This window comes from Chiloscyllium plagiosum, unplaced genomic scaffold (assembly GCF_037043375.1).
Source record: "Chiloscyllium plagiosum isolate Xiang-an unplaced genomic scaffold, Cpla_swu_hap1 HiC_scaffold_8, whole genome shotgun sequence".
NCBI lineage: Eukaryota > Metazoa > Chordata > Chondrichthyes > Orectolobiformes > Hemiscylliidae > Chiloscyllium > Chiloscyllium plagiosum.
This window is the reverse complement of record NW_028270146.1, coordinates 89,021,792-89,033,933: the sequence shown is the minus strand read 5'-3', so window position 1 is coordinate 89,033,933 and position 12,142 is coordinate 89,021,792. Positions and strand designations below refer to the sequence as shown.

Below are 12,142 nucleotides of genomic sequence, written 5' to 3'. Positions count from 1 at the left end.
CGAAAAGTAGAGGACCCAGCACCAATCCTTGTGGCACTCCAATGGTCACAGGCCTCTAGTCAGAGAAACAACCTTCCACCACCACCCTCTGTCCTCTACCTTTGAGCCAGTTCTGTATCCAAGGGGCAAGCACTCCCTGTATTCCATGAAATCTAAACTTGCTAACCAGTCTCCCATGGGGAGCCTTGTCAAATGCCTTACTGAAGTCCATATAGATCACGTTCACTGCATTCATCAATCCTTTTCGTTAAAAAAACTCAATCAAGTTTGTGAGACATGATTTCCCACACACAAAGCCATGTTGACTATCCCTAATCAGTCCTTGCCTTTCCAAATACATGTACATCCCATCCCTCAGGATTCCCTCCAACAAATTGCCCACCACCACCATCAGGCTCACCAATCTATACTTGTCTGGCTTGTCCTTACTTCTTAAACAGTTGCACCACGTTACCCAACTTCCAGTCATCCGGCACCTCACCTGTGACCATTGATGATACAAATATCTCAGCAAGGCGCCCAGCAATCACTTCCCTAGCTTCCCAGAGCTCGAGAGTACACCTGATCAGGTTCTGGGGATTTGTCCACTTTTATGCATTTCAAGACATCCAGCACTTCCTCCTCTGTAATATGGACATTTTGCAAGGTGTCACCATCTATTTCCCTACAGTCTATATCTTCCATGTCCTTTTCCACAATAAATACTGATGTATTTAGTACCTCATTTAGTACCTCACCCATCTCCTGCTGATCGCCTTGCTGATCTTTGAGGAGCCCTATTCTCTCCCTAGTTACCCTTTTGTCCTTAATGTATTTGAAAAAGCCCTGTGGATTCTCCTTAACTCTATTTGCCAAAGCTCTCTCATGTCCCCTTTTTAACCCCCCCGATTTCCCTCAAGTATACTCCTACTGCCTTTATACTCTAAGGATTCACTCGATCTATCCTGTCTATACCTGGCATATGCTTCCTTCTTTTTCTTAACCAAACTCTCAATTTCTTTAGTCATCCAACATTCCCTACACATACCAGCCTTTCCTTTCACCCTTGCAGGAACATACTGTCTCTGGATTCTCGTTATCTCATTTCTGAAGACTTACCATTTTCCAGCTGCCCATATACCTACGAACATCTGCCCCAATCAGCTTTTGAAAGTTCTTGCCTAATACCGTCAAAATTGGCCTTCCTCCAATTTAGAACTTCAACTTTTAGATCTGGTCTATCCTTTTCCATCACTATTTTAAAATGAATAGAATTATGGTCGCTGGCCCCAAAGTGCTCCCCCACTGACACCTCAGTCACCTGCCCTGCCTTATTTCCCCAAGAGTAGGTCAAGTTCTGCACCTTCTCTAGTCGGTACATCCACATACCGAATCAGAAAATATTCTTAGACTGACTGTCATACTGTTAAGTGTGTACATGTCTGGAAAGTTAAAATCCCTTACCATAACCACCCTATTATTATTACAGATAACGGAGATCTCCTTACAAATCTGTTTCTCAAATTTCCCACTGACTATAAGAGGGTCTACAATACAATCCCAATAAGGTGATCATCCCTTTCTTATTTCTCAGTTACACCCAAATAACTTCCCTGGTTGTATTTCTGGGAATATCCTCCCTCAGTACAGCTGTAATGCTCTCTCTTATCAAAACACCACTCCCCCTCCTCTCTTGCCTCCCTTTGTCCTTCCTGTAGCATTTGTATCCTGGAACATTCAGCTGAATGTATCCAGTCCATTCCTGAGTTATGTTTCTGCAATTGCTATGATATCCCAGTCCCATGTTCCTAACCATGCCCAGAGTTCATCTGCCTTCCCTGTTAAGCCTCATGCATTGAAATAAATGCACCTTAAATTTATCGGTCTTACCTGGTTCTCTGCTTTGTCCCTGCCTGCCCTGTTTGACTTGCTTCTTTTATCATCTGTAATGTCTCAAATTGATCTCTTTCCTCACTATCTCCATGGGTCCCACACACCACCACCACCACCCCCACCACAATTGCTGAAATCCCCCAGAATAGCTCTAACAAATCTCCCTGCCAGTATATTAGTCCCCTTCTAATTCAGTTGCAATCAGTCGTTCTTGTACAGGGCACTTCTACCCCAGATGAGATTCCAATGATCCAAAAGTGTGAACCCTTCTCCCATACACCAGCTCCTCAATCATGCATTCATCTGCTCTATCCTCCTATTCCTACCCTCACTAGCTCCAGCACCAGGAGTAATCCAGATATTACTACTCTCTCGGATCTCCTTTTTAAATTCCTGCCTAACTCTGTATATTTCCCTTCAAAATCTCATCCTTTTCCTTTCCTAAGTCATTGGTTCCAATATGTACAAAGACCTCCTGCTGGGCCCTCTACCCCTTAAGAACATTCTACACCATCTTGGAGACATCTTTGATCCTGGCACCAGAGAGGCAACACACCATTCTGGTTTTTTGCTCCTGGCCACAGAAACGTCTGTCTGTGCCTCGGACTAGAGTGTCCCCTAACACACTATAGGAACCTGACGTACCCCTCATTGCATTAGAGCTAGTCTTGATGCCAGAAACTTGGCTGTTCGAGCTACCTTCCCCTGAGAATCCATCACCACCTACATTTTCCAATACAGCATACTTGTTTGAAATGGGGATAGCCACAGAAGCCTCCTGCACTACCTGCCTATCTCTCTTACCTTTCCTGGAGTTAACCCATCTATGTGACTGTATCTGCAATTTGTCTCCCTCCCTATAACTGCCACCCATCACACCCCCTTCCACTTGTAAATTCCTGATTGCCTCTAACAGTCTCTCCAACCGGTTCATTCGGTCTGATGGGATTCGCAACCAATGACATTTATTGCAGATATAATCCTCAGTAACACGTAAGCTCCATAAAAATTCTCACATCCAACAAGAGCATATTACTCTAATGGCCATTTTTTGCTTCTTCCAATCTACAGACACAGAAAATAGCACTGTCTTATTCCTCAACAAAACACTGCTCCAGCTTAAATAAATACTTATGGCTTATATTTTTAAGATTAACCAAAAGACATATCTCAATATAACATAATCAAGAAAGAACCCACTCTACAGACTACTGCAGGCTTACTGTAGGGTCACACTTAAAAATATTCACACAACTGTTTCTGCGCTGTGACGTCTCCCAAACAAATTCCTCCAAGATTAGTTGTGAATTTCATTGTTTGCTAATTTTCTCAGATGCACTCCGATGTCCAGCAGTAATGCATTCAAACAGCAAAGTCAGCAACTGCACAGGTTCACTGAGGTGTCAGGGAGCAGTATGGGTCTGGGTCTCTCGCTCTCTCTCTCGCTCTCTCTCCAACCCCGCAATGACCTCACTATATGCTGCCTTTGTCTGTTTCTCTCCCTTTTATAAAGCGCTGTTGTTTTGACTTTTTTTCCCAAGTTCCAAAACAATGCAACAGCATATAAAACAGTAATTGCTGCTCCCGGAATGAGGAAATCACCTCCAACATCTAAAATATCTCAAAGGAGCAGCCTGTTGCAGCCAGAAATTTTTCCCATTCTCCATCTTGAATTACCCAGTATCCACAACATCCAAATAATTGTAGCTGTCCTTTTAGCATTAGAAACTTTTTAAAAATTCTGTTGTGTGTTGGGAATGTTGCTGGTTGGCCAGCTAGCATTTTTATCGCCCATTGAGAAGGTGGTGGCAGGATGTCTTCTTGAACTGCTGCAGTCCATATGCTGTAGGCTGACCCACAATGCCTTTAAAAAGGAGAGAATTCCAAGATTTTGACCCAGCAACATTTAAGGAATGGCAATATATTTCCAAGTCAGGATGGTGAGTGGCTTGGAGGAGGAAGCTGTTTAATCATGCACCACCATCCATGACTAGATGTGGCAGGATTGCAGAGCTTAGACTGATTTGTTGATGCGTGATTGCTTACTTCATCACTTGCTGCTAATGCTGTTTGACACAAAACTAGTCCTGTTTTGGAGCTTCACCAGGTTGACAACTCACTTTTAGGAATGCTTGGTGATCCTCCTAGCACACCCTTCTGCACTCTCCATTGAACCGTGGTCAACCCCCTGGCTGGATGATTATGGTTGAGTGTGGGGATGAGCTGGACAATGAGGTTGCAGATTGTTTTGGAATATGATTTTGCTGATGGTCCACAGCACCTCATGGATGCCCAATCTTGAGTCATTGATCTGTTCAAAATTTATCCCATTTAATACAGTGACATACAACATTGCACAATGCAACGCAGCATGTTCTCAATGTGAACGCAGGACATGGTCTCCACAAGGACTGTGTGGTTGTCACGCCTACTGATGCTATCATGGACAGATGCATCTGCAGCAGGCAGATCAGGAAGGATGTGATCAAATGTGTGTTTCCCTCACCAGCTGCTGCAGACTCTTAAGTCAAGAAGAGTACTGGCACACTAAGTGAAGGGAAAACTGTTAAGGGGCAGAAACACGGTTAGTCTGCCTTTCAGGGCTGTCAGTCAGAGTCCTCCATATATTAGGATTAAACAGAATGTCAGATACCTGATCATCTTGGCCCGTTCTGCCCTATGGCAACATGTTTATACTGGAATGAAGATGATTCAGATATTAAGGGAGATGAAAGTGGATGGTAATTTTGAACTGCATCCCCGGAATCAATCTTGTAAACTTGCTCTGGACCACATCATCAGGCAGAACAGAGGAATGGTGGATTGCACAATTGAAACTTGGGGAAAGGTAACAGTGAGTGAAGGAAGCTGTTGCAGGCAGTAATGATAATGGCAAAGTATGGTTCTTGTGGGCGATGGGTACAGTAGTGGAAACAGCAAGCATGAGGTATCGGAGAGGTAGTACTTAGGTTGGCTGTGTGGACGTTGTTCCTGCATTGCACTGCATTCCTCCAGATGGGGAGGCTGAATTAACATAGATGGCAGCACTGATTAGGCAGTCATCGTTTGGTAATGTATCTAGATTAGAGTGGTGCTGGAAAAGCACAGCGGGTCAGGCAGCATCCGAGAAGCAGGAAAATCAAGGTCTTGGGCAAAGGCCCTTCATTGGAATGAAGGCAGGGAGCCTCTGGGGTGGAGAGATAAATGGGAAGGGGGTGGGGCTGGGAAAAGGTAGCCAAGAGTACCATAGCTGGATGGAGGTGGGAATGAAGGTGATAGGTTGGAGAGGAGGGTGAACCGGATAGGTGGGAAGGAAGATAGGCGGGAATGAAGATAGGCAGGTAGGACAGGTAGGACAGGTCACGAGGATGGTGGTGAGCTGCCAGGTTGGAACAGGGGTAAGGTGGAGGGAGGGGAAACGAAGAAACTGGTGAAGTCCACATTGATGCCCTGGGGTTGAAGTGTTCCGAGGCGGAAAATAAGGTGTTCTTGCTCCAGGCGTCAGATGGTGAGGGAGTGGTGGTGGAGGAGGCCCATGACCTGCATGTCCTTGGCAGAGTGGGAGGAGTTGAAATGCTGGGCCACGGGGCGGTGGGGTTGATTGATGCGGGTGTCCCGGAGATGTTCCCTACAGCGCTCTGTGAGAAGGCGTCCAGTCTTTCCAATGTAAAGGAGGCTGCATCGGGAGCAACAAATACAATAAATGACGTGTGGATGCGCAGGCGATAATTTGACGGATGTGGAAGGCTCCTTTGGGGCCTTGGATGGAGGTGAGGGGGGAGTTGTGGGCATAGGTTTTGCAATTCCTGTGGTGGCAGGAGAAGGTGCCAGGAGGGGAGGGTGGGGTGGGGTGTTGGGAGGCATGGACCTGACCAGGTAGTCGCTGAGGGAATGGTCTTTGCGGAAAGCGAAGAGGGGTAGGGAGGGAAATTTGGAGGGGTCCATTTGGAGGTGGCAGAAATGTCAACAGATGATGTGGTTTATGCGGAGGCTGCTAGGGTGGAAGGTGAGGACCACGGAGGGGTTCTGTCTTTGTTGCGGTTGGAGGGGTAGGGTTTGAGGGTGGAGGTGCAGGACATGGATGAGATGTGATGCAGGGCATCTTCAACCATGTGAGAAGGAAAATTATGGTTTTTAAAGAAGGAGGCCATCTGGTGTGTTCTGGGAGCAGATATGGCGAAGGCGGAAGAATTGGGAATATGGGATAGCATTTTTGCAGGAGATAGGGTGGAAAGAGGTGTAATCCAGGTAGCTGTGGGAGTCGGTGGTTTTGTAGAAAATGTGAGTGACAAGTCGGTCGTCACTAATGGAGATGGGGAGGTCCAGGAAGGGGAGTGAGGTGTCAGAGTTGGTCCAGGTGAATTTAAAGTCTGGGTGGAATGTGTTGGTGAAGTTGATGAACTGCTCAACCTCCTTGCGGGAGCACGAGGTGGCACCGATGCATCGGGAGAGGAAGAAACTGCGGGCTTGGAGGCCCTGGTCATGGCGGATGGAGGTGTAGAGGGATTGGATGTCCACGCTGAAGATGAGGCATTGGGGGCCAGGGAAACGGAAGTCTTAGAGGAGGTGGAGGGTGTGGGTGGTGTCCCAAATGTACATGGGGAGTTCCTGGACTAGGGGGGCATTGGACAGTATCGAAGTAGGCGGAGATGAGTTCGGTGAAGCAGGCTAAGACAATGGGTCGGCCGGGGTGGTCAGGCTTGTGGATCTTGGGAAGGAGGTCGGATCGTGCAGTGCAGGTTTCCCCTGTACTGATCAGAGGGGAAGCAGACATCCCAACTGTGTACACCCCATTCAGTCGTGCCTCTAGGTCCTGTTCACAAATCAGGGTGACAAAATTCCCTAGTCTGCCACATCTAAAGCAAATGTCAGGAATCATGCAGGGCGGATCCTGTGAATAATTACCTTTAAAAGGCAGCAACAGGGCCAGGGATGCCAGTCAATTCTGGGACATTCCAACAGTGGCAAATTGTTCAGCAATGCCATGGGTATAAAGTAAGTAGGTAATAAAACAAGTTTGGTAAGATTTAGCAAGAAAACCCCATCGGCCTTAAAACCTCAAGAAAACAAAATTGATGCAACTGACAAAAAAAATCTTAAGATTGAGCCCTTTGTGTCATCCTCCCCATTTGCACACCCACCTGTTTTGTGTTATCCATAACTTTGCAACAGAACATCATTACCATAAATAATTATGCTTCCAATACTGATCCCTGTGGCACACCACTAGTTAGAGCTTACTATTCTGAAAATATCCTCTTTATCACTACTGTATTCTACTGGTTAGCCAATCCACTAACCATTCTAATATACTATCCCTAACTGACCTTATCAAGTAACCTACTGTGCAGTAGGTTACTTGATAACACATTTTAGAAATTCAAATATTGCTTGGTTTCCTTTGTCATAGTCATAGAGATGTACAACATGGAAACAGACCCTTCGGTCCAACCCATCCATACTCACCAGATATCCCAACCCAATCTAGTCCTACCTGCCAGCACCAGGCCCATATCCCTCCAAACCCTTCCTATTCATATACCCATCCAAATGCCTCTTAAAATGTTGCAATTGTACCAGCCTCCACCACATCCTCTGGCAGCTTATTCCATACCCATACTACCCTGTGTGAGAAAACTTTGCCCCTTGGTTCTCTTTTATATCTTTCTCCTCTCACCCTATACCTATGCCCTCCAGTTCTGGACTCCCCGACCCCAGGGAAAAGACTTTGTCTATTTACCCTATCCATGCCCCTCAATTTTGTAAACCTCTAAGGTCACCCCTCAGCCTCCGACACTCCAGGGAAAACAGCCCCAGCCTGTTCAGCCTCTCCCTGTAACTCAAATCCTCCAACCTTGGCAACATCCTTGTAAATCTTTTCTGAACCCTTTCAAGTTTCATGACATCTTTCCGATAGGAATGAGCTGGGCATTTATCCACATTTACCCGTTTCAAGACATCCAGCACTTCCTCCTCTGTAATCTGGACATTTTGCAAGATGTCACCATCTATTTCCCTACAGTCTATATCTTCCATATCCTTTTCCACAGTAAACACTGATGCAAAATACTCATTTAGTATCTCCCCCATTTTTTTGCAGCTCCACACAAAAGCTGCTTTGTTGATTTTTGAGGAGCCCTATTCTCTCCTTCTGTCCTAGCCATTACCTTAAAAAACCGGAATAAATTTTTCAGACACAATTTCCTCTTCATGAAACCATGCTTGACTATATGACGTACAGCAAACTTTGTTTTAACAGGTATCTTCTAAACTTGCTTCAGGTAGTTGAAATGTAAGATCTTCACTTTCTGTATTATTGCATTTGAGGACGTGAGCAAGAAGGCTCTTGGCTAAGTTCTATTTAAGGCAAAACTATATTATTATTTGTGACTTATGCTATAAATACACAATGATGTGTATACAACCTGCACTATGTATGTTACAAAGTGTGTGTATTTACATTGATTATGTGGACCTCCATCAACTGGAAGACTTGATCAACCTGTACATTCCTGGTCCCATTGGTGCAACTCTCATAAAAAGGTTTACAATATTTCTAAATGCTCTGCTGTTAAATCCATTATAATAAACTTTAATATTTTCCTAATGACACATGCTAAGCTAACTGACTATAGTTACTTATATTTTGTCTCCTTCTCTTTTTGAAGAAGGATGTTACTTTAATAGTTTTCTAATCCTCTAGGACACCTCCAGAATCGAAAGATTTTTGGGAGAGTACAGACAATACATTCACTATCCCTGCTACTTTTACTATCCTTGGATGAGATTTAAGGTTCAGGGGACTTCAGGTTTTGAACGCATTAGTTTCCCTCATACCTTTTTAGTGATAGCTACTCAACTTATTCCTCTGCCTCTTTATACGCATTGATTATTCAATATTTTTTGTATTACTACTAGTGCCTCTTATTGTGCAAACTGATGCAAAGTATTTATTTAACTCCTCTGCCATTTCCGGCATCCCTATTATATCCCCAGCCTCATTTTCTAAGGGGCAAATGTTCACTTCAACTTCTTCATGTTCATGTATTTGAAGACGTATTTACTGTCTATTTTATTTGCTAGTTTACCCTCAAAGTTTACTTTCTGCCTCGCTATATTTTGTTTGTTTTAAAGAAAGCATTACCAATACATTAATTTATTATCACAACTCTTAGCTTACTTGTGGCTACGTATGTTTCCTTTCCTTCAATTTGATGCTATTCTCAATTCCCCGGTTAGACACGGTTTGTTTCTCTCCTTTCTAGAATCCTTCTTCCTCATTTTGATATTTCTTTGTTGCCAGTCATTAACCATGTTCTTAAGTATCTGCCATTGTTCAGCAACCATCTTTTCTCCTGGATTCCTTTTCCAGCCAATTCTGTCCTCATCCCTATAAAATGAATCCTATTTATGTTTAGCACATTTCCTACCCAAGTTTCTCACTCAAACAGAATGCTCAATTCTATGCAACGGTTACTGTTTCAGAAGGGATGTTTCACTCGGATATCATTTATTACACCAGCCTTATTACACATTACCAGATCCAAAATAGCTTGATGCCCGTACGGATCCACAACATTGCAATAGGAAAATGTCTTGATTAAACTCTGATGATTTCTTACTTGTGGCTACGTCTGCCTATGTGATTTTCCAAATTTATTAATAAGGTTAAAGTCTCCTATGATTATTTGACTGATATTGTCACATGTACTGATTTAGTTTCTGTCCTAAAGAATGTTAGATCTATAAACCATCTTACCTGTGTCAACGTTCCCTTGTTATTTCTTACCTCCACTCATTTAGATTTATTTTCCGATCCAAGATCATTTCATATGATTGTATTAATTCCAATCCAACAAGGCTGCCACAACCATCCCTTTCTTACCACCTCATTTTGAAAAATTGGATAACCCTAAATAATTAGTTCCTCCTTTTCATCTCCTTGGAAGCATATCTCCATAAATGCTACAACAGCGTACAGCAAGAATTAGTTTTACAAAAAACAAGTCCATCATGTCCGCACAAGTCAACAAATGCCTATCTATTTTAATCCCATTCAAGCACTTGATCTGTAGCCTTAAAATCTATGACATTCAGAACTTTTACTTCAGGTCAATCGCAGTCATTTTCTATAACTTCTTTAAATCAGAGTTATGTTCACTTTCACTGAAACACACTCCCATTAACCTACATTCTTTTTCATTGTTTTTCCACATCTACAGCCACTATCTGGGTTCCAAAACCAAAACAGTTTGTTACAATTACGGTTAATTATACAGTACGCTTGCAGACAGATGATTGATCCCTTTCTGTTTCCCAAAAATGAGCCCAGTAATACAGAAATTTCCAAGTCCTCCCTTCAGATCACTTCTTCAGCCAGTTATCTGTTCTATCTAGTTGTTTCTATACTCACAAACCTAGAGATTACAATTTTTGAGGTCTTGCTTTTCAATCTATCTAGCTCCATAAATTCTTGGAGAATCTCAGCCCTTTTTCTACACATGTATATGAACCATAACGTTCAACTGTTCACCTTCCCACTTCAGAATGCCCTACACTTGTTCAGTGATATATTCTTGACCTTAGGCACCAGACAAAATGCACGATCCTGAAGTCACACCTACAGCTGTACCAATGCCTGTCAGTACCTCTCACTGTTGAGTCTCCTACCGCTATTCTCTTCCCTGGCTTCTCCTCCCTTCTTTGCAGCTTGTTTCTGGCTACGCTACCCAGAACTATTACTCACCTATTCTTAGATGTTGGAACAATAATTGTTCTCGTATGGGATGCACTTTGGAGATTTCCTGATCACCAGCTTTCCTCCCTTCTTTTGACTGCTGGTAACCTACTCGTTCTCTAACTGAAACCTCTCTCTCTCACACCAATTCTTGAGCCATGACTTCAATACCTTGACAGTTTGCCCATGGGTCAGGTAGTAATTCCAAGATCACTTATGTATTACACATATTTGCTGCACTTTAAGTTTTGGGATGTTAGAATACTGGTCATGTACACATTTGAATACTTCAAACTGTGTGTAAATCTTTGCATTTTTGTGGAACAAACATTATTTGTAATGAACTAGATTTTAATATTATTTAAAGAAATATGGCTGACATGTTCTTAACGCTAAACAGCATTTAGTCTAAAATCATATAATTGGCCGTATCACTACACTGGTCAGATGTAAAATTTGTCTACAGAGGAATTGGTGCAGCCCTTCCAACTTTGGTCGCAACATTTTTAATGTTTTTGTTTAAACCATGTTTCAAGATCCACAAGATGCATTCTATTGCTCAAAAGGATAAGGAAGGGGGAAATAAGGCACATTAATTTAGCGATTATCCATGAACGACTAAAGGCATCTCTCTGTGGGAGAGAGAAATGTGAAGAGGTATCCTTCAAGCTATAAAGCAAGGGCCATGGCAAGGACATAACCTTGCATGAACTACCACTGGAGGGAATGGACCCGCACTATTGCGGTCATTCTGCATTACTCTCTACTTACCGAGCCAATCGAGCTAACTGACTCCCTCGTGGAAATGGTGTCGAGTGGCATGCAGACGGGGTTGGGGGCAGGCGACCGGGTTTGGGGGCAGGGTGGGGTTGGGAGCGGGGGCAGGGGCTCATGCACAGTGTGCTGCTAAGTCTCCTGAACAGGGAGCAGACTTCACAGAAAACTCCGAGCCCCGGAGAAAATCAATTAACCGAATAATTAATTATCCGAACGAAATAGTACCCGCACATCTCGCTTGGATAATCGAGGTTCCTCTGTACTATCCTGCACCAAATATTGACAAAATCTCTACATTATAACAGTGGACAAGTAAAGACTTCTAACAGACACTGAATTATAGAAAAATGATAATCTGTGCTGAAACAATTTAACCCATCATGTCTGTGCTAGCTTACTTAAGTAGCAATTCACGGTGCTTCTTCCCCCACCTTTCCCCTCTTAAGTTAACTCCTACTGTCTTTATACTCGAAGGATTCATTTGCTCTATCTTGTCTTTACCTGACATATGCTTCCTTCTTTTTCTTAACCAAACCCTCAATTTATCCAGTCATCTAGCATTCCAAGTGCTCCAGCAGTACAAGCAGCTAGCTCACCACACATTCTGAAGAATAAGTTGAGATGGGAAATAAATTCAAGCCTAACCAGCAAAGTCCATCGCCCAAGAATGATAAAAAAAGAAACCTTCAGGTGGCTCCTATAACTGTAGTTTCATTTTGAAGTCATTAGATGACAAAACGGATGCTGAGGCCACTT

At 43.3% G+C, this 12,142-nt stretch overlaps 1 protein-coding gene across 10 annotated transcripts in view; it reads right to left on the bottom strand.

Moving 5' to 3' along the window:
• Positions 1 to 12,142, bottom strand: part of sipa1l1 (signal-induced proliferation-associated 1 like 1) — a 415,651-nt gene that overhangs the window by 296,944 nt on the left and 106,565 nt on the right. For 3 of the 10 annotated variants that reach the window (XM_087990091.1, XM_087990089.1, XM_087990092.1), the window contains exon 1: positions 9,053 to 9,185. The exons of the other annotated variants lie outside the window; for them this stretch is intronic. The gene's annotated coding sequence lies outside the window, so the exon portion shown is untranslated. Of the gene's footprint in view, positions 1 to 9,052; positions 9,186 to 12,142 lie in introns of those variants that run through there. 10 annotated transcript variants of the gene reach the window in all.